Source organism: Diuraphis noxia, unplaced genomic scaffold (assembly GCF_037042655.1).
Source record: "Diuraphis noxia isolate RWA-SAM2 unplaced genomic scaffold, SU_Dnox_SAM2 contig0001, whole genome shotgun sequence".
Lineage (NCBI taxonomy): Eukaryota > Metazoa > Arthropoda > Insecta > Hemiptera > Aphididae > Diuraphis > Diuraphis noxia.
The window spans coordinates 51,752,454-51,774,726 of record NW_028301711.1 but is presented as its reverse complement, the minus strand read 5'-3'; the positions used below and the strand labels follow the sequence as shown (position 1 = coordinate 51,774,726).

Genomic DNA, 22,273 nt, shown 5'->3' with positions numbered 1-22,273 from the left:
AATATTAGGGCCCGGAAGTTTTAAGAATCGCATGTTATTCTGTATTTTACCGATTTATAGCATGCCAATTCTGTAAAGTCACTCACACTTTAAAATAGTCAGTTTAAAAATATAAAAATTAAAATGCCTATTCCTTTAATTAAAGGAAAATGTATTTCTGATTTCCATACTTGTATTAATAATTAAAAGATCAAATATGGATTTTGATAATAATATTTAATGTAGGTATATTATTTCAATTTATTTTGAGCAGATAAATAACAACATTTTTGTTTAATTTGGAATTTTGAGTTCACTTTTATGCTGTGTATCTATTAAATTGTTTTGCATGTTTTTTCTTTCTTAGTTCCTCTGACTTTCGAGCCTTATAATAATAATAATAATAATAAATCAATAAATAAATAAAATTCTAAAAAATATACTTTATTGAAGTGGACATCTCTACAAAGGGTACAAAAAAAAATTATAGCCCGTCACGGTCTGCCACCACGTCACAGGAGACTAGCGTAATGGTCAATACAATGAGCTTTCAACCATGATATTCCATCGATTCCGCACGTACTCCAACACACACAATTTTATATTAAAATATGTAGTCAAATGGACACTGTTGTCATAAAAAAAATATAATATATATATATATTATTTGGTATCTACATTTCATAAATAAATAATTCTAAAAAAAATGTTAAATATTTTATCATTTATATGATTTATTCCGGGAACTTATAATATATTTAACTTAATATAAATTATGGAATGAAAATGTATATTTTTGGGAATCACATTTATTTATGATCTGCAATAAAAAAATGTGCACACGTCTATGGTTATCAATTATTAATACATATCAATCTCAATTAATTTAATAATATTTTTAAGTACAATTTATCCTTCATAAAACCATAAGGCAATTTAATTGGAAAAATTTAAATATAGTTTGAAATTACACTCCAAAATATAATGGAAACATTTTAATATTTTATTTTACATTAATTTTATATTTTTTATAACTCGGATGACAAAGTTATAAAGGGCATGCATTCTATATACACTTACACACTCTAATAGTAAAAAGGTTCTCTAAAAATCTAATTATAACATATTAATATGCATTTTGTTTTATCATACCCCAATCAAACATCATATTATTACACTATTCATAATAATTATTCATTAGTTAAAATAATATTTACCCTTTGGAAACTAACATGGCAGCCAGTGGCATCTATCTCAAATGTAGTAGGTACACATACTTAACTTGTAAAAGTGCTTAAATGCTTTGTTATCGGATGGATGTGTATTCAAAGTTATTTTATCAAGTTCGGTACTAGATTGGAAGAATTACCTTTTATTTTTATTTTCAAAAATATCACTGAAGCTTAATAATATTAAACAATAAATTAATTACTATTATTTTGTCAATAGGTACTTCATTACATATTAGCAATCGACAATATGAAATTACCCTAAATAATTTATTATTATTATTATTTACTTTTTAAATGTAATTAAACCTCGATGATTAAAATAAATTAAGTCTAATCATTAACACATAATTTTCAATTACATAGTATAGTCATAAGATCGTGTAGTATATATAGATATTGTTTGGTTTCTGTTTTGATTTTGTTTTTAAATTCTTACGAGTTGGACTTGCTTTGTAGGAGACTATTATTGCTATAATAATATAATATGATATGAAGAGGTCTTTAGCACAATGCAAGATGTGATGATCTTAGCCACATTTTACGCACCCGGGTAACTGGTGAGTGAGAACATCAATTACAAGTGTGATAATTCAAATACGTACGTGTTAGAGTACCTATAGTGAAAAAGTATTTGAAAACTTTTACTCAAGTATAAAAAACTAGTCTTCTTCCCCTAGATGTTTATGAATTTTGCATACATTTTTTTACAACATCATATATTTTCTGTAGTGATAAATAATCAGACTTATTTTTAGAATAATAATTAACAATATATTTGATATCATATATTTATATTTATATATGTAAAGTATAATATATTATACTTCAATATTATAGTCATATATTTATAAATATTATGAGTTTCAATTATTTATTTTTTGGTTTTTCAATAAAAACTGTTTTTGTGGCCCACGTAGAATACATAGTTAACGCTGATTTGCATATTGATCAGCAGGGACTTCACTAGCTGTAATTATTGCGTCTTTGTCATAGTATACGTCGAGTGGCCATTGGAAGCGTCAGTGATGAGTTCTATTTTCGTTGTTTTTGAACTCAATGAATTGCGCCTCTTGTAACCAATGAATTGACTAATCGATAAATTTTCGATATTACAGTCACCATAGAATTGATGGTATTCTCTAACGACTTTAACCGTGTTTGACACAGCATCTTGGACATAGTCAAAATTTATTGTCAAACACGCTTTGACTCTTCCTCAATCTGTTGGGATTCGAAGATATTTTTAAAAAAAAACAACAACAACAAAATGTGAACTTATTCGAATATCTTGAACGAAACTTAATATTATTAAATAAGTTATACGTTTATGGCATAATTCATCTAAGCGTATGAAAATAGACCGGTATAACACGAATCTATGTAAGTAATACAATACGTTCCGTACGCGTCTTCATCTGGTCCACCTGCAGCGGTAATCACCAAAACTGTGAACAAATACAAGTTGGTACATTAAAAATAAAAAGATGTAAGAAGAAAAACTTTTATGAATTTCTATCTAAGATAATTTGAAAATTGCCGTAATTTTTACGTATTAAGTCAATATTTGAACTTCAAATGCTAATAAAAAAAAATCGTGACTATGTATTCTTATAATTTTTAATCACTTTAAGAATAACTTATGAGAAACTTTGTATTAAATTTTCAAGTATTTTGATAGGGCCAAAATATTTTTATCGACACTTCAAAAAAAAATTTTCAGACAAATTGAAAATTTCAGTCGTCTATAAATATCTCAAAAAAAAGTCAAAATATTTTGAAAATTAAATCATGTATAAAGAAAATGCCAATCTAAATAACTGATAAAATTTTCAAGTATCTGCGACTTATACTTTTTGAATAATAACAAATATTTAAAATCGTTTGAGGATAAATCGTTATCGTTACGCTATTTCGTAAAAATTTAAAATTCAAACGCACTTAAAATTTTTGCTATAATGATGCTGCGAGTTTTCTCTATAGCTACTTGAAGGAAAACTTATGGAAAACTTAATGTTGTATTTTTAATCCTTAGTTATAAACGCAAACAATTTTATGATTTTTCAACTTCAAAATTACTTGCAAATTTTCGCGTTTTCGACAGATTTCGTAAAATGTTGAACTGTAAACGCTTATTTTATATAATTAGTTTTTGAATTACAACCATATATAAATATCGATTTTTTTGAAAACTGTTGGAAAATGTTTACTTTTGACCTCTATAATGCACCAAGGATATTCACTTTTACATCGGAAACCACCCTCAAAGTTTGAAATCGAAGCATTATTTCGACTAGTTATGCTGTACACAGACACAAAAAAAAAACAAAAAAAAAACACACATCATTGTAAAATCAATACATTCATCACTTCGTTCAGAATCTAAAAACAGTTATTGAATATAATAATATGCTCCAACCGATTCCTAGTAAACTTCTTTATAAAATCAAAAATCTTTAATTTTTTTAAATCAAACCACTAGAAGTCTAGAAATATTATAACTTTTGTCAGTATCTTACATCTAAGTTTGTTTTGATGAAAAATTGATAGAATTAGCAGAGATCTTAAATAAAATAATACATTATTTTACATTACATTTTTGTAATCATTACGGTTGTGCAGTTGTTTAAAAATTGATACAAGTTCGTCTCCGTGCAAATCAGTGTCTTCGCGGGAATCCGGGAATTCAGTTAGTCCACCATGGCATCCAAGACCTGTGTATAAAATTAAAATATTGTCTTTATTCGTACTAAAAACAGAATTTTATAATATATTAATTGTAGCATTACGTATAACTACACAGCAATAACATAGTGGGGCGAGGATAATGGGGCTACATCCCTTCCCACAATTGACAGTATTTATTTTAACCTATATATACATATATATATTATGATATTATCTTAATAAAAATTGTAAGTATTGGAAAAAAGTTAAATGAGGATTTTGTTAATGGGATCAGCCCATGCATAAAAAATCTCTGGCTATGCTAATAAACTACTGTAAAAGTGATTTAAATTTTTTTTACGTTTTTGGCATAGTTTCATAAAAGATTACAAATTAGTATGTTGTGTATACATAAAACAAAATAAAATATTATACATATTGTAAATAATATGTAATATCTGATTTTGATAATATTAATGATTCATTATATTACACGACTAAGTATTCTTAGAGTCTATTGAATAATAAAAATACAATATATTATATTTATATTTGGAGACCTTATAAAAATGTATACAAACTAGCTGACCTGGCAAACGTTATTTTGTCAAATAAATTATTTCTAATGAATAAATTGGTAGTCAAATAAAAAATAACTAAATTAATATAATTGTGAGTTGAAGTGTTTTATTGGTATATAAATATAACTGAAAGAGGAATGGAGAACTGGTAACAATAACAAAACACCAAATATTCATTTTTTTTTTTTTAAACTCTGCGCTTTTATTATATTAACTAATAAATTTCAAATTACATCTCTATCACACATTATGAAAATTAAAAAAAAACACTATCAGTCTTTTAGTGCAATGGAGTGTACGATATTTTTGGCGACCCCATGACACACACAAATAGAATATATTCAAATTAAAAAATAATAATAAATAAATAAATATTATTCTCAAATCCTATAACCCATAGCAACCATTAATAAACAAAAATTTCTATCGTAAATCTAGCTGACCTCGAGCACTTTTCCCTTAAAATATGACAACCCTTCGATAAAATGCTTTTGGATATAACTCCCAGCAATAAGTGCAATTCAGCTACCCTAGCAGAAAATCTGTAGATTAGCGGCTATTACTACAACTCAGCCCATTTTAAAATACTAATTTCTACTAATTACTACTATTAGAATATTCTGTTGTTTTGCACTTTAAAAATGTATAATGTATATATTTACAAAACTGTACAATGATTAATGATACAAAAGAATCGTTGAATTAAAAATCATAAGACAAGTAAACAGAAAATTTGAAAATTTGAAAAAATGATCTTTTTAGTTATACTTCAAAATTTCAAAAATTAGTTTTCGAATAACTGCAATAACTTGGTAAAGAAAAAGCGATAAGAATGCTTGGTGAATCACTGAGTACCTATAAACTATAAAGGTATGATACATAATATTAAATTTTTGACCTTTGGTGTGACTACGAAAATCCTAACAAGAAAGCTACACACAATTGTTGTTAACTCAATCACTCGAATTTTAGAGGTTGATAGATTTCGAAGGGAACAATTAAGTGCGTACAACAGTCAATACATGATTTATCCTGTTTAATTTAAAGTTCAAACAGAATTCGTGAGTTAATGTCCATTACAATAAAGCAAACACCATTAAAATAAGCAATTTTAGGGTATAGAATTAACGTATTAGGGTAAACGTTCAGCCCCAAAATCGGTTTAAGTTTTTTTTTTTTATAGAAGACTATTGTTACAATAATTAATATCAAACGTAGTAATATATTATAAATAATTATAATATTTATAATTTAAAGCCAACATCAATACTAAACTTATCTTAAAACTACTCGTCCACTTCCGATTCATTTTATACCTTCATTTTGTATCTTCGAACTACATTCAAAAATACATGTTTTCTGACATTCTACACATTAGAATTTTTATTTATTATTTTTTTGCTAATTCAAATACAAAACTACACTAAATCAGTATAATATATTGTTTATCACCCAACTATTTACTTTAGAAAACGTTTATATGAATTATTCGCCACTCAAGAATTGTCAATTAATCAAGGTTTGAAATCGAAATGGAATTATTGATTAATTTCTAAATTAAAGTTTAAAAAATGTTGTGATTTTCAGATTTTTATACTGTTGTAAAATATCTATTAAATATTTTTCTAATTTTTAAACAGGTCTTAAATATCAATTTAACGTTTCTACGATTTAAATTTTGATTTTTACTAACGGCTCATGCCTAAAGAGGATTATCGTTAGTGTGGCCGCGTGGCTGTGGAACGGTCCAAATAAGTAATCTACTATATTTATTGACAAATAAATTGTTAAATTAAAAATCTTTATGAATTTTATCTCAATATGCATACAAACATGTTTAAAACGATTATTATTTTGATATAGATCATTGATTTCATTTTTTTTCTTTTTTAATTTCAATATACATTTTGAATATCATAATAAAAATTTGATTTTGATATATATTTTAAAGTTTACCTTAAAATCAATTTTTGTCCTTGTATAGTTCATATTAAATAGGTATAATATATTAGAATGAAATTTATATTACTTCATACTCAATTAACTTATTTTTGAAACATCAATCTCGATCCAGAGGCCCAAACTAATTCAAATTATGGGGGGGGGGGGGGGGGGGTGGCAAAACAAAAGTATTCAATACCCACCTATTAAAAAAAAAAATTTCACTGTGCTCACTTACAGATAAATAATAATATTAAAATGTATCAAATAAAAATATAATATAATATAAGTGTATTGATGTACCTATGCTTATTGTAATGTCTGAAAATTGACCACCTACCTACCAAATGAAAGGGGCAGTTCCCCCCCCTGCAACCCTAGATTTGCGCCTCTGAATCGATCATTGTTGCAAACAAATTCGCAACACCGTCATACTTACATCACCAGTGTAATCAATTGGTACTCCTTCATAAACATTTATATCATTTGGCTCGTTTCCAATCACACCTGATTCGTGATTACTAAAAATAAATATATTTGTAATAAATAAATATAATTATAGTATTTAAAAAAATAATACGATCGCTTATAATTAAATTAAAACATTTGCATAATTTGTTCTGCAACTAAAAACTGGCAGCACAAGAACTTCGCGAGATCAAGTAACGCTCTGTAAAATAAGCTGAGTACTAACAACTTTACGGCTCCTAATGTTACAAATTAAATATTTAGCTTCTTTTCGTTCTGTTTTTTCATTAAAATTTTGATAAAAAAAAGTTCTAAAAATAAAATCGAACAACGTTAAAAAACAATTTATTATGCATTTAAAAGAGAATGCATACATCAATTTATAACTTTGTTAGAATAAGAATAACTTAGGTTTCTTAGAGTAGTTCAAGTGTTTTTACCTATACGTTGCGTTAATAATTTATTATGCTCAATACCTGTTATTTTAGAGGTTGAACATTAAGTTATTATAACTGTGAAGAGTGAATTTTAAGGGTTAACCTTAAAATATTTACCTAATAATCGTTGAACTGGTGAAATATGCTTTTTTACTTCAAATAATCTTAAGCCCGGTATACAATTTTAGTTACAATGAGCAACAAAGAATATATATATAATAGTTACTACTATTAAATAGTAGGTACATAACTATACATTATTACCACCCATTAATTACACATAGCGTATAATACACGCTTGAACTTTAAAATGATAACTGCAGACATTTTTCTTTAACACCTTATTAATTTAAAATCAGTCAGATTTGAAATAATTAAAATATAATATACCATATTATATATCACTTCGTAATAGAACTGGTGAAAAGTTATACAAAAAAACACATCACAATTATTGACAACTTTTAAATTTTAAACTAAATGAATTTTTGGATTTATTATTTAGTTATTAAAACAGAAACGAAGATCAGCTATTTCTAAAAACATAATCTATTTATAAACATGACGCGCACTCAAAACAAATATTATAAATTACAAATACATATGTCTCTAGCTAATATTAAAACCAATAAAGTTTCTTAATTTAATTTAATTACAAACAATAAAAAAATAATAAGTGCACACCTTATGCATGTTAGGTTTCTTAAATTTGATCGCATTTGAAAAAACTTAACAGGCTATAAACATTTAAACAATTTCCAATTTAACTACAAACTAGAAATGTATTGAACGATTTCTTTAATTTTTAATTTTTTTTAAATTAAAAACATTTATAAGGTATGTTTTTCTTTGAGTTCTATAATTGATTTATCGTCTATATTTTTCTCCTACGTCGCATTGCATAACGTCAATAAATATAGAATGTTTAAAAGCCTAAAAATTTGCTCTAAAATTAGAAGATATCTACATAATAATATATCCGATACTGTAATAATTATTGTATTAGATTCTTAGCGGAGGGAGGAATATATTGATTTGGCCATGATGTGTGATTATTTTTTTTGTGTTTGTCACCACGTTTTGGGGCAGAAAAGTGCTTTAATTTTTGACTTCAGTACCTCGTTCGATCAGATAGTGAATATAGTTGATACTTGGGGGGGAAGGGGGGGGTCAAAAGTAAAAATTCTCAATATTTTTCAAAAACATTCGGGATAAACAAACTAAAAATTATGGGGAAAATGAGAAATTGTACGCACAATCAGTTTTCGACAAAATCGAACCTTTTTTATGTAACTTTAAAATAAATGACTATATAGATATATGAAATTTTCACCAAATGTTTGTATAAGTATATTCTATCCACCATGCAATTTCAAAAAATTTTGACTTAAATTGAACTATTTAAAGGCATATGCAATTTTCGATCATTATTAGTTTTTTTTTAAATTAATATCGATAAAAATTTATTTGTTGGGTAGAAAAACTTGAAAATGTAATACAAGTTTCCTAATAATATATTGTTACAATAGCAGTTGATAAATAAAAGAAATTCATATTCACAATTTTTTTTTATAAGCATTCAAAGTTTGAAATTTGACAAAATACGTAAATGGATTACGCGTATGGAAATGCATTTATTCTATAAACCAATTTGATAAATAATTTTTTTTTTAAATGTAAAAACCTTATCGATTTGACGGTTTTCATAATGAAAACAGTTGCTTATAAATTATAATATAGTTATACTCACGAACTACTACATGTAGTAGTTCGTGAGTTATACTAAAGGTATTTTAGTATATATAAATGAACTACACTTTAATGTCTGTAATTAGACATTAATATCTATTATATATTATACACTTCGACCATATAAGCTAATATTAGCTTATATGGTCGAAGATTATACAATATAGCAGGCTGCTGGTATCCGGGCCATAGAGTTATTTATAAACATTGTGGGAAATTGTATTATATGTAACTGATAAGACACTACCGAACAACAACAAAAAATACCTAATCCTATTTCTTGTTTTTATTATTTAATAATAATTAATAATATATATATAATATATATTATTGAAACTTAAAAATCCTATCTGTATATTAATAAATATCTAGGAGAATGATTGTAAACTTTAGAGGTTTAATTGCGGCAAGGTATCGTAATATAATTACGTATGCAAATGCAACTATAAATTTAAATATAATAATAACGAAGGATATATAGGGGGTTACATATCAAACACATTTAAGCGTATACTCACTAAAAAAATTACGACTACATCCTGGAATTTCCATCCATTACAGTAACCCACTTGTAACCTACTGTACAGCAGATGAGTGACATCCACGACTTACCCGCTTTTTTTTATGATGATATCTTTCTAACGCATAGAATTTTATTTAGCATCATTAAATAAAATCCAGCCATACCATCGGTGTCACAGGTTTCTAATACCCTCAAATATTTTTATCGGTGGGGGGGGGTAAGATTATCCTAGGATAACTTTACCGGGGGTAAAAACATACTAGGTTATTTTTACCGGGGGTAAAATATACTAGGATATTATAACCCCCCCCCCCCGCGGTAAAAATATTCGACAGGGGGGTAAAAATATACTAGGATATTATTACCCCCCCCCATCCCGGTAAAAATAATCGACAGGGGGGTAAAAATATACTAGGATATTAACCCCCCCCCCCCACCGGTAAAAATTTATTTTTAAAGGGTGTAAAAATATCCTAGTATATAATTAATGATCTGTTTAAAATATAATACTAGAATATATTTACCTCCCATTGAATTTTTGTAGTAGATTATTTTTACCCCCCGGTAAAAATGTGTTTTTAAGGGGGGTAAAAATATCCTAGAATATAATCAACGAACCGTATGTAGTTCAAAAATAGTTTGTCATAGGTACTTGTAATTTGCATCAAATAGACATTTGCTATTTATTATACAATTTGCAAAATATTTGGCTCATTTTAAACTATTTAGAACTTTTTTTTTCTTAGGTTTTTTTGCATAGTTGTATATAAGTATCTATATGTTTATGCTCAGTTAAAAAGTATGACAATTTAATACAAGATTCCACACAATTCAACACGTACTCGTTAAAGTATTTTAAAAATATACAAAATATAATATGTACCTTACCTACCAACACATTTATTATTTTTTTTGTCAACAATTGAAGTAGTTTTGACCAAATAGTAGATTGATTTAGAGAAATAAATTATTAACATATTTTGCATTTTATCATTGTCTCATAATGAAAAGGTTTTAAAGTAATTTTTGTAATTTTTTTAATTGTTCATTGAATCATTTGTAAGTTAAAGGACATTGAATAATATTTTTACTGTAAATACTAAATCATAAAAAAGGTAATGCAATATCCAGAAATTCAATTAACTTTAGTTTAGAATCAAAGTTTTTATCCAACTTGATTGTTAATTAAGTATAATACCGTACATTTTATAATAAACATAACAATATAATAATAAGAACACATTTTTATGGGAGGGGGGGGGGGGGTGTAAAAATATATTATATGAATTCACCTGGGAGGTAAATATATCCTAGTATAATTTAAATAAAGTTTAATTTATCCCAGTATATTTTTACCCCCCTGTAGAACAATTTTACCGGGGGTAAAGTTAACCTAATATATTTTTACCGGGGGTAAATTTAACCTAGGATAATTTTACCCCCGGGTAAAAATATCCTAGTATATTTTTACCGTAGGGGGTAAAAATCGCCTGTTACAGTTTTTGATGTTTGCAATTTTTTTTTTTCATATAAAAATATTAACTTAGGATAGCTATAAATTCCAACTAAATAATATATTAGCTGATATTTATTAGAACTAATAAGTAATCGCAGTTGCAACGCTGTCGACGTAATGCGCAAGCAGTTCCGGCAGCATCGTCGATAATAACGGAAAAAGTAAGTACACGCAATACCTATATAATATATACAGGGTGATTTTTTTATCGAAGAACACTCATTATTTAAAAAAGTATGAGTGTATGAGTATGAGTGTTCTTCGATAAAAAAATCACCCTGTATATATATATATATATATTATACAATATACATAGATAATTTAATATTGGTTTAAAACATAAACTTATAATAATGTACAAGAAATTTATATAAATAATAATTATAATAACTCACTCAGAATTGTATGCAATATCATCGAGTAATAATGCGTTCTTTTGGAATGCCATTTTTCTTCCAGTATTTTGTAAGCATGATGACATACATTAGACTGAAAATAGATGCCATTTAAGGTTTTATAATTTTATATTATAAATAATAATTTTCTATTACTTTTTAACGAATAATGTTTTCAATTAAAACAACGATATTTAAATGATATACCAAAAGAATTATGGAAAACTAAAAATTGACAATATTTAAAAAATGTTAATTTATCATTATGAATACTTGAATAATATAAATAGTATGTAAATCAACATCAATAAGATACTTTTAAAGTAATACCTTCATCAAAATTGAGCAATATAATATTGGTGGGAATTATAGTACATTGGTAAGAATGGAAGTAGAAACAAAAATGTACGTAAAATTCGTGTACTTATTTGTAGGTACAGCATAATTTTATATTAAAACGATAAGACAAATAATTTTGTATACGGTCTCTATTCGAACACACAATTTATCATTTTTTCGAACTTAAATTCAGACGAAAATACGAAGTACCTCCTATTATATTATATTATATTACCTCGACTAATTCGCAGATAGTAAAGTATTAAATTAAGGTGAATTAAGCTTAAAATATTTGTCCAATAAAATACTTTCGTGGTTTACATTAGGCTTAAATATTAATAATCTGTTAAAATATATTCTGTCAAATGATATATTATCATGGGTAGGTCTGTCTGTCAAAATAATGTCGGCTTATACTATTATAGCCCCGGCCCTCTAATTAATATTACTTAATTATACTTATCCCAAAACTTTTTTTCGTAACCAATTAGAACTAAAACAATTTAAATTAAATAATTATACAAACGTATTATTAATTATTATTATTATTATTATCATTGGTGAGCAGAAATTTAGCTGAAGACCAATTACCAAGCGATAATAATTGTTATTCCCACGGTTAAGGGTGTCGGAACCAGTGTGTATTCAGTACAAACACATGTCTTACAAGAAAAACTTTCACATAATATGAAATAATTAAATGTGTACAGATCTGATAAATTATAGTAAATTATTATACAAAATTTTGATTATAAAAGCTAAAAAATGCATTTGAATAATACAGAATATTTGTTAATTTTCAAACGTATTTTTATAGTACTATTTAATATTAAAATTAAAATTCATGGTTTGATCCTCGCTACCCTCATCCCCGAAATAGGTTTTGCGCAGTAAATTATTGCAAAAGTATTAGAATTAACATAGCGACTCTAAATGTAAAATATAATTTTAAATCTTTATATATGTAATTGCATAAAAATTTAAAAACCTACTCTGACACTCTAACCTTATCAAAATATTCCGGCTAAGAACTATTGATTTTCAATACATAATAGCTTAATGCAATAAAATTGTATATTAATATTTCGTATATTTCAACATTAAATTAGCTATACTCAAATTAATTTTGTTGAAAAAATTATTTGTCGGTAAAACGTAGGTATTAAATAATATGTAGGTAAGTCGTAAGTACAGCAGTTCTATTTTGAATTAAATTGCATAGCCCGAGATATAATTGAAACAAAAATAATTTGATGTTAGATAACCTACTTAGTACTTTCCTAAGAATTATATAGCAGAATAAACTAATAAACTAATTATATTTATTATTATATTTGTTCAGTGTGATTCCATCAACAAGACGCAACGGGCCACTGTTCAAATCAAAATTGATAAATAATAAATAAGACCCGGATTTCAATGCAAAGTGCATTATATTTCAGGTACTTCAATGCATTAAATTCCAAGTTCAAAATCTGTTTCATATACAATACATTACATGCTCAAAAACGCAACTCATTTATTCTACATTTTTTAGTATTTTTGTGTAATTTAAAAAAAATATAAGTCCATTTAGAAAATTAAGTAATTAAGAAATTCAAAATATTATATCACAAATAATATGTGTTTCATAATATTATTTGCTTTTATATTTATTAGGTATTTTTTTATCAGGAAACCAATATAATATGTCAATCAGTCTACACATGTATGTGATAACTTGCAGGTTCATTTTAATTCTATCGCCAGCGATTATCGGATGTCTTGATTATGGTGTCTTATTCAAAAAATTTAACAAGTTATAATTGGTTATTTGAAGATACATCGTGCAATACATACTTGATTTCCAATTCCAGTATACTGTTTATTTATTGTGGTTAACTAAGTTTTGTAATTATTAATAGACTCAACTTTCATTTTTCATAATATATATTGTCTGTATATTAAAGTTCAGAGCATTAAATGTAAAATTATGAATAGCAACCGTATCAATTTAGTGACATAAATTGTTTTCTTAAAAATAGATAACTAATGATATTTTCCATACTTATCATAGGGAACATAAGTTAATAATTATAAACTTTAAATTAAAATACATTTTTTCCCAAGCATATTTTCCTCAGTTTTTAGTCCATTTATTCGATTATATTCCTTATATTTTGTCGATTAACACTATTTCCTCAACTCATCCCGTTGAAAAGTATTAAAGATATAGAAATATTTATTACATAATTTGAAATCATTATTTTTGAAACTATGTTCTTGGAAAAAATATTTTTTTATCGTTATAATTGTTCATGTTTTTTATCTTTGAAAATGACAAACTACATTTTGAAATACATAAATAAATACATTACCGATAAATGAATATTTATCAGTACATGGCTGAATTTTTATTTTTATTATAACGCATGTGTATCAATTTTAATTATTGTCTATTGGACCTTTCACTTTATTAACTCATTCGGTTAATGGATTCGTGTACTCTGGTCTAAAGTGATGCCAATAAATGGCGAATACTATAGTAAAATGGCCAGTTGGAAATTATGTGATACATTGCGATTGAATTTATACCTAGTAGTTATAGGTCTTGCTTATTTATTGAGCGTGCCAAAATAAAGAAATGTTAAAGATGCCAAAAGTTAAAGCAGCGTTTTCCTATCAATTGCGTGTATAGTTGTGTGCCTAAAAAAAGATGTGGTCATTTTAAGGGTGTTTTACATTGAAAATACATGTTTTAGACAATTTTTTTTGACAGTTTTCGTTCCATTTAGATCTGTTCCTTAATTATAATATTATATTATTACCTACATGTTGTTGGTACCGAATCCACCTGTGTAAGCCAGCAACTAGAACAGCCCATATATTTTGAGACGAGTAATTCGTATCGTTTTCGCTTATACGGGCGCTGTATACTATTGCAATAAAAAGTGCAGATAAAATCCATGAAATTAAAAACATGGTTCGGTAGTAAAAACGTATAATAGGTAGTAATATATTTTGAAAGTAGATCAATCTATTCGATCTAATGATGTAATTTATTACCTATTGAACAACTAAATATCGAAAAACTCGTTTTGTATCAATTCTGTTCAAGAGCTTTATTGTTTTATTTATTCTAATTAAATATAAAATAAGACCTTTTAAGTGATGTTTTAATAAAAATATTAAAACAAGATGAATATTGTGTATTTTTTTATATCATATTTTTTTATCAAATAAAATGCATTTAAATTACTTTATAATAATAATATAGGACACAGACAGGTAGGTACAACACTAAATGTACCTATTTATAGATATTAATAGAGCCAAAATGTTAACAAGCGATAGTGCCAAAATATTACAAAAGAAAATATTATAAAAATTATAATTTTAAGTGTTAAAATTAGAATAAAAATTCCATATCGTATTTGAAGCACAAGTGTCTTTGAACTATATAAAAAATTTTTTAATATTGATTAGAATAAAAGTTATAGAAATTATAAAAGCTATTTCTGTAGTTATATACATAAGGGGTGGTTAACTATAAAAGACTTGGGATCGACATCTGGGTTTTTAAAGGTTGTCGCGATCGACCAAAAAAAAAATCAATTAACAAAACAAAAATTAATTATTAATTAAATAGAAGAATTGATATATTATTATTGTAGACAAATATTATTAACTAAATCTAATTTTTATATTAGTGGGATAAGTATACAAAGATACACACATTTACAAAAAAAAAATTTTAAATTTAAAAAAAATGCCAAATGGTGTCGCGATCGACTCTAATTCACCTCGCGATCGACCTGTTGACCACCCCTGATATACATTATATACATTATACATAATACGTATAGGTACTGTACTTAACTTCATATTTTACAACGATTTGATTCCCTCCTCCTTTATTTGTCTAATATTCCAATAATTTGACTAAAATCACACTATGCTAAACTTTGATAGTTTACGTTTATAGCCACCCAAAATACAATTATTTTGAGGATGATACATGATATCGTGGTAAGATTATTTCAGGCCTATTAGATTTTAGATATTTTTGTTTTCTTCAATTGCATGGAATTGTTTTATGCTCATAAAACCACATCATTAATGTGAAGTTAAAGTTTAAGTATTATCAAATAAATATGATAGATGATGCGAGTAAAAAATTTAGTTAACGTGACTAAATTTGAATATTATATTATTTTGTAGTATAGATAATTATTATTGATAATAATTGTATATTAATTTTTTACGTCTCATGTGGAGCATATGGACAAACGACAAACTGCAGGGCCTTGCACCCGAATCATTTATTCGGGTTTCGGGTTTCGGGTGCTGGATGTATTTGGGTGTTCAAACACCCGAATAAAAAATTTAAACAAGCATTTGGGTGTTCAAACACCCGAATAAAAAATTTAAACAAGCATTTGGGTTTTCAAAACCGTTATTATTCGGGTTAATATTGGTTAATATGGGTGCTGAGAAATCTGGATAAAACAGAACTTTTGATGACCCCCCCCCCCCCCAAAAAAAAAAAGAAAGTGTTCATGTTTATGTTATTTATAATAAAATATAAATTTTTTACCCAAATTCGCAACGTTTGTTCATGTTTATGTTATTTATAATAAAATATAAATTTTTTACCCAAATTCGCAACGTTTGTTTTTAACTAAACTAGGTTAATTAATGTACAGTAGTTACCTTTTTCTATGAACTATAAGAAATAAGACAGTGGGAAACTAATTATTTAACTACCTATTCGTTTTATTATAGGCATTAGAGTCCACGAAATTCATTATTTTATATCTATAAGTACCTTAAGTTCTTAACATCTTAACAAGCATTATATAAGTTTCCAAATACTTATCTGTTTTCTATTTTAAACATTGATATTAAGTGTTAACTCAAATAACCTAACAAATACCTACATTAACTACTAACCAGAGCTGGAGCTTAATGGCTATTTAAATAGTCATAGACTCGTAGACCGAATGTGATACAAATTACAAATGTACAATTTACCACATGCCAAGCCGATGGATATATAATAAATAATAAAATATTAAAATGTTTAAAATAGATGGCTATAGGGGCGCTGACTTTGCTAGACAAATAAAATAAAATATAAATTATGATTTCGTGATTACCGAAAAACTGGTAAATAATAAATATAGCCGCGTATTACGATATTCGAGTTACTAAATTAGATATTATAGGACATAGATAATTCCGCTTTGGAAGTTCGTCGCAAATAATGAAATAACACAAGTTATTATTATACGTTATTAGTGTTTGGTATTTTAGTCACGGCTGTCAATACTTTCAGTTTTGTTGAGACCACGTCTTTTATATTGCTATTGGCTATATTTGGATTTATTTTACTAATAAAGTAATAAATTCTATCATAATATAATAGGTATAAGAAATAGTTAAATACTTAATATTTTAAATACTTAATCAGAATCAATTAAATTATTAAACATTTTAATGGATCTTATTTTCAAGAAATTGCCTATGATTGTAAGATTGTTCCTGTTATTATTATTATTGATTATTTAACTCTACAAAATCGAACTCGCCACAAGAAGAAATGATATGTCGCATGAAGAACGAAAAAAAAATTATTCGGGATTTCGGGTGAACCCGAATATTTATTCGGGTTTTGGTTAATACGGGTGTTTTGAAAACAGAAACATTCGGGTTATACGGGTTTCGGGTGTTTGATTTTTTAAAGGTGTTTAGGGGTGTTAGGGGTTCGGGTTAAATCGGGTGCAAGACCCTGGGACAAAGTATATTTTTTAGATATTACAATGAATTATGAACTATAAAGTATAATAATGACTACTTGTATGCATTTATATTTACAATGCACTTACATTACACAAATAATAAATAATCTGTCGAGCTATGATAATTTTTTAAGTACATTTTAAAAATAAAATCACAATCGCATAATAATTTACCTTAAATAGCAAATGTATGGAGAGGTGTTTTAAAATTTGAGTGGTAATATTTTTTTCGCTCGATTGTAATCAACTTGGATTTGAAATCAAAATTTGTAGATTCGTATTGTATTGTATTATTATGATTTATAGTAATATAATGAAATCACAAAGTAGCTAGAACTTACACAAAAGAATCGTACCATTATATAATATTATGAATTAAAAAATATGAAAATGGAAATGACACAAGGAGGCAGGAAATAATAAAATAATAATAATAATTTAAAACGGTCAATTTTTTTTAAAAAAGTAGATTTTCCTTTATTTTCAAACTAACTACAATTCTTAATGAAAAATTATTATCTCTGATACTTTTAAATATATCTACTCAATAAATAATTTTTTGTATTAATTGCAAAGTATTCTATGGAAATACAAACTTCTGTATTTCAAAAGAGAAACCCCCCTTTTTGGTGTTCATTTGAAAATTATAATATCTGTATCTCCACTCTCCAGAATCATAAGTAATAAAATTAAATTGAAGATATGGTCTTAAAGTGTATTAAAAAAACAATCCATTATTATAATATTATTGAAAAAAAATGGCGTGAGCATACTTGGTGGATGATTCACCCGGTATATAAATGTAATTGTAATCTAATATAGTATCATTATCATATCGATAAATGACATAAACTAATATTAATTTTACATTAATTATAAATAATTATAATAAGCTTATATTTGTATATTGATTATTCTAAACGAACCGAAAACCGTATGGTCGTATTCGTATCCAACTTTCTAATTATTTCTAACATCGTTTTAGGTTATATTGTGCGGGCCGGGAGCGAGCAATACTATTACGCGTGCCCGGACACCTATTATCTTTTCACGCCACTGACACCTAGGTCTTAAAAATGGAGGACTAGCTGGGTGTGTAGTGGTGTGATAGCTCGAATGGTCGGGAATGCCGGGCAAATACTGTCGAGCTATGTAGTGTATGTTGTGAATTATTTGTAATTGTGTAAGAGTGTGTATGAGTGTGGGTGTGTATACGAGTATACAATAATAAATAATAAAAGATGATAACACGATTGCTGGTAAAAATAAATGGGCTGCTATATTATAATACACAAATTAAATAATAATTGTACAAATATATAAAAATTCACAGCAACACAATAATAGTGTACAAAATACTATATAAGAAATAGCAGCCCCCCTATGGCTGGACGGAACAAGAATAATATTTATGGCCCTTCTGGCCCAACAGAATATAAATATAATATAATATTTTGCAAGTTTGCAATAATTAAATGTAAAAATAAAGATAGTATGTGGTCCTTATGACCAAACAGAATAAAATGATAAATAAATATATATACAGAATAGTGCAACAAAACTTATCCAATTTTGAATTACAATATAAATACGAACATTTTATCAATGATTTTTTAACGGTAAAAAAAGACATCAATCAAAACATTCTATTCATAATTCAAGCTAGTAGAAATTAATATTTATTTAAATTTTATTTTTTTAACAATTTAAAATTTTGTATGGGTATAATAATATATATAATATATATAATATAATAATATTATATATAATATGTACTTTAATTAGTAATCAATAATATAAATTAAATAATTAAATTTTTTAATAACTATGTGTATATTAAATTAAACACTAGGTACATTATTTATTTTTTTTTTCAACTTTCGTTTAGTGTTATCAATCGGATTATGTTATCAGTTATGTCCCGTACCAAAGTGATTGGTACGTTTGATACATTAAGCGGCGACCACTGTATATTATATTATAATATATAGCCGTTATGGCATAACAGAATATAATAATAAATAATATTATGCGCAGCTATTTGAGCTGTATGCCTGTATACTTCTATAGTTTTAATATAATATAAATGGCGGCCTTTCTGGCCCAAAAGAATACAGGTATGTAATATTAACGCTCAGCCCTTATGGCTATATATTATTACTATATTACTATATTCTTACTCTGTGGGCTAAACAGAGAAAAAGTATAGTATTAAATAATATAGGTACCTACGGCCATTATGACACGACAACTAAATGTGTATAACAAAAATATAATAATAAAACAACTCACTAGGTGTCGGTGCACTGCTGGCCAGCCGCTGCCTAAAAATACAAGAAAAATACACATCAAGATACAGTGATATAAATTAGGCACATACAAGTTACAATTAATATAATAATAATAGGCCCTTCTGGCGCTTGCGGTAATAAAATTTAAAAAAACAATGTTTCTCCCTATAATGAAAAAAGAATATAATATAATAAGGCATTTAGGCACCGACCGATGTTGACGCGACAACGTTTTATGTGAGACAAAAGTCACGGCAGCCGTGTTAATTAATATTTGCATAGCCGATCCGGCGGTGTGCGATAGTGGCGATTAACTACATAATATTATATAACTCACAATGCACATTTAATATATACAAAAATATAAATATAACCAGGTTTAAAAAAAATATATAAAATATTTGTTATTAGTTTGTGGATCACAGAATTTTAGGAGCGATCGAATACATAATATTATTTTATCAAGAAACATAACCGAAATTGTTGTAGTATTATTATGTACTAGTTATTATAGTTATAACTATTAATGTAAGTACTTATAACATTCAATAAAACCAAAATTTTCAAAAATATTTATAATTTTAACTCGCTGGATTATTTTTAAACCAACTTAAAATAAATGAAGTTGTTTCGATAAATTTAAACTAGTTGAATTATTCTTTAATCAATTTCTAATGTCTATATTTTGTTATTGTAGTAGCCAGTGTAACTTCTTTCTAAATATCTCGAAAGAGTCCAAAAGAAAATATATATTTTCTAATAGTAGGTACCTACTATATATTATAGACTAGTATATCATATTGGCTGACATATAGATTACAGTGTTGCGTTTCATCCGTATGTATACTGAATATACATACTTACTGTGGATTGAATGGTTAGCTATGATGATAGTTATGGAATATTCTCTTCGTTTTTCTCTCTTACTACTCCTCCGCAATACCCACCATATCTACAAACAGAGTAAAATGTTCAAGTCACAGTAATCATACACGACACATACACACAAAATATATATAATAAAAAACGCGTTCAATATGGTTTATTGAAACGAAAAAAATAAGTAGAGAAGTATAAACACGGATGAGTGAGCCCCTCCTCCCTCGCACACCCTGACTCCACCAACGTCCATGGAGTATTATATATTATATAACGTATTATCGAGGCTTACTAAAACCGAGCAGCAGTATCGGCAAGATATGGTCCGAAGATCGATATTATATACTTAATTCAATTACACGCACGCGGGCATTTCCACCCCCTCAGAAGCAATCGAAGCGGCGTAATCGCAGCGGCCTTCGTGATGGAGGTCGGATTATTATTGCTGTATAACCCTCCCCCTCGCGGTGGCTTTTTCCGCAAACACACGGCGCTCAGCAAACATGGAGAACGGTGCGGACTTGGGGGTACACGATGAGGGGCAGCAGCCAACGTTTCTTGTTATATTTTTGTTTTTCACTTAGGATCGAGCATGTTGTCGGTTTGGTAATCCGTCGGTTCTGCAGCCATATACATATAGAGGTATAATAGGTAGGAGTGAAGGGGGGGTGTACTTATGGCTTTTTCACTTATAAAAGAAACGGTTTACGATAAAAATACAACACACACACTTATATTATATTATACATACATTTTATGTACCTTCATAGTTATTTTATCGGATTTAAGTCTATGCCGTGCACGTGCACCATATCCCACTTGCGTCCAACTTAAAATATAGTATCCCCAATACACTTACCCACCTACAAAAAAAAAAAAAAAAAAAACAAACCAAAACACCAGAAAAAAAGTAGCTGATTCTGACGTTCATATTCTTTTCTTTTTTTTTTGTTAAACTCGCAAGTTCTTGATGGGAGAAGGGAAAGCAGCGTATATAATAAAGTCTTCGGTTTAAAAATATATTTTTATAAATTATTAACGCGCTGTCTGTTTTAATACAAAAAGTTTTGACTACCTACGCTGCAGGTGTATTGTTATCACATTATTACTTACGTTAGAGAATGGTCTTGTATATAATACCTACCTATATACCAGATATGTATTATGTAACTTTTATGTGTATATATTATATATAGAACCTAATACCTATATACAAGATGATTCACTAAACATCCTGGTCGTCCCTTTTTCTTTTTCGACAGTGAAATTATTAAAAATCTTATTTTTGGAAATTTTATATTAACTTGTACATCATATTATAATATTCAAAGTATTTTTTGGGGTACTTGATATGATATGTGAACATTGGAGATATTATGAATTTTGATTTTAAAATCAAAAAGAAACCATAGTAATATAATAAATCTCAACAAATTTATTATATTATTATGGTCTTTAAAAATATAATAGACATTTTCAAAATTTCACAATCAAGATTT

The 22,273-nt window shown here is 27.0% G+C and overlaps 1 pseudogene; it reads right to left on the bottom strand.

Annotated features, from left to right (window-relative positions):
* Positions 1 to 2,137: 2,137 nt before the first annotated feature.
* On the bottom strand, positions 2,138 to 14,785 carry LOC149060879 (hemoglobinase-like; annotated as a pseudogene).
* Between the last annotated feature and the right edge of the window lie 7,488 nt (positions 14,786 to 22,273).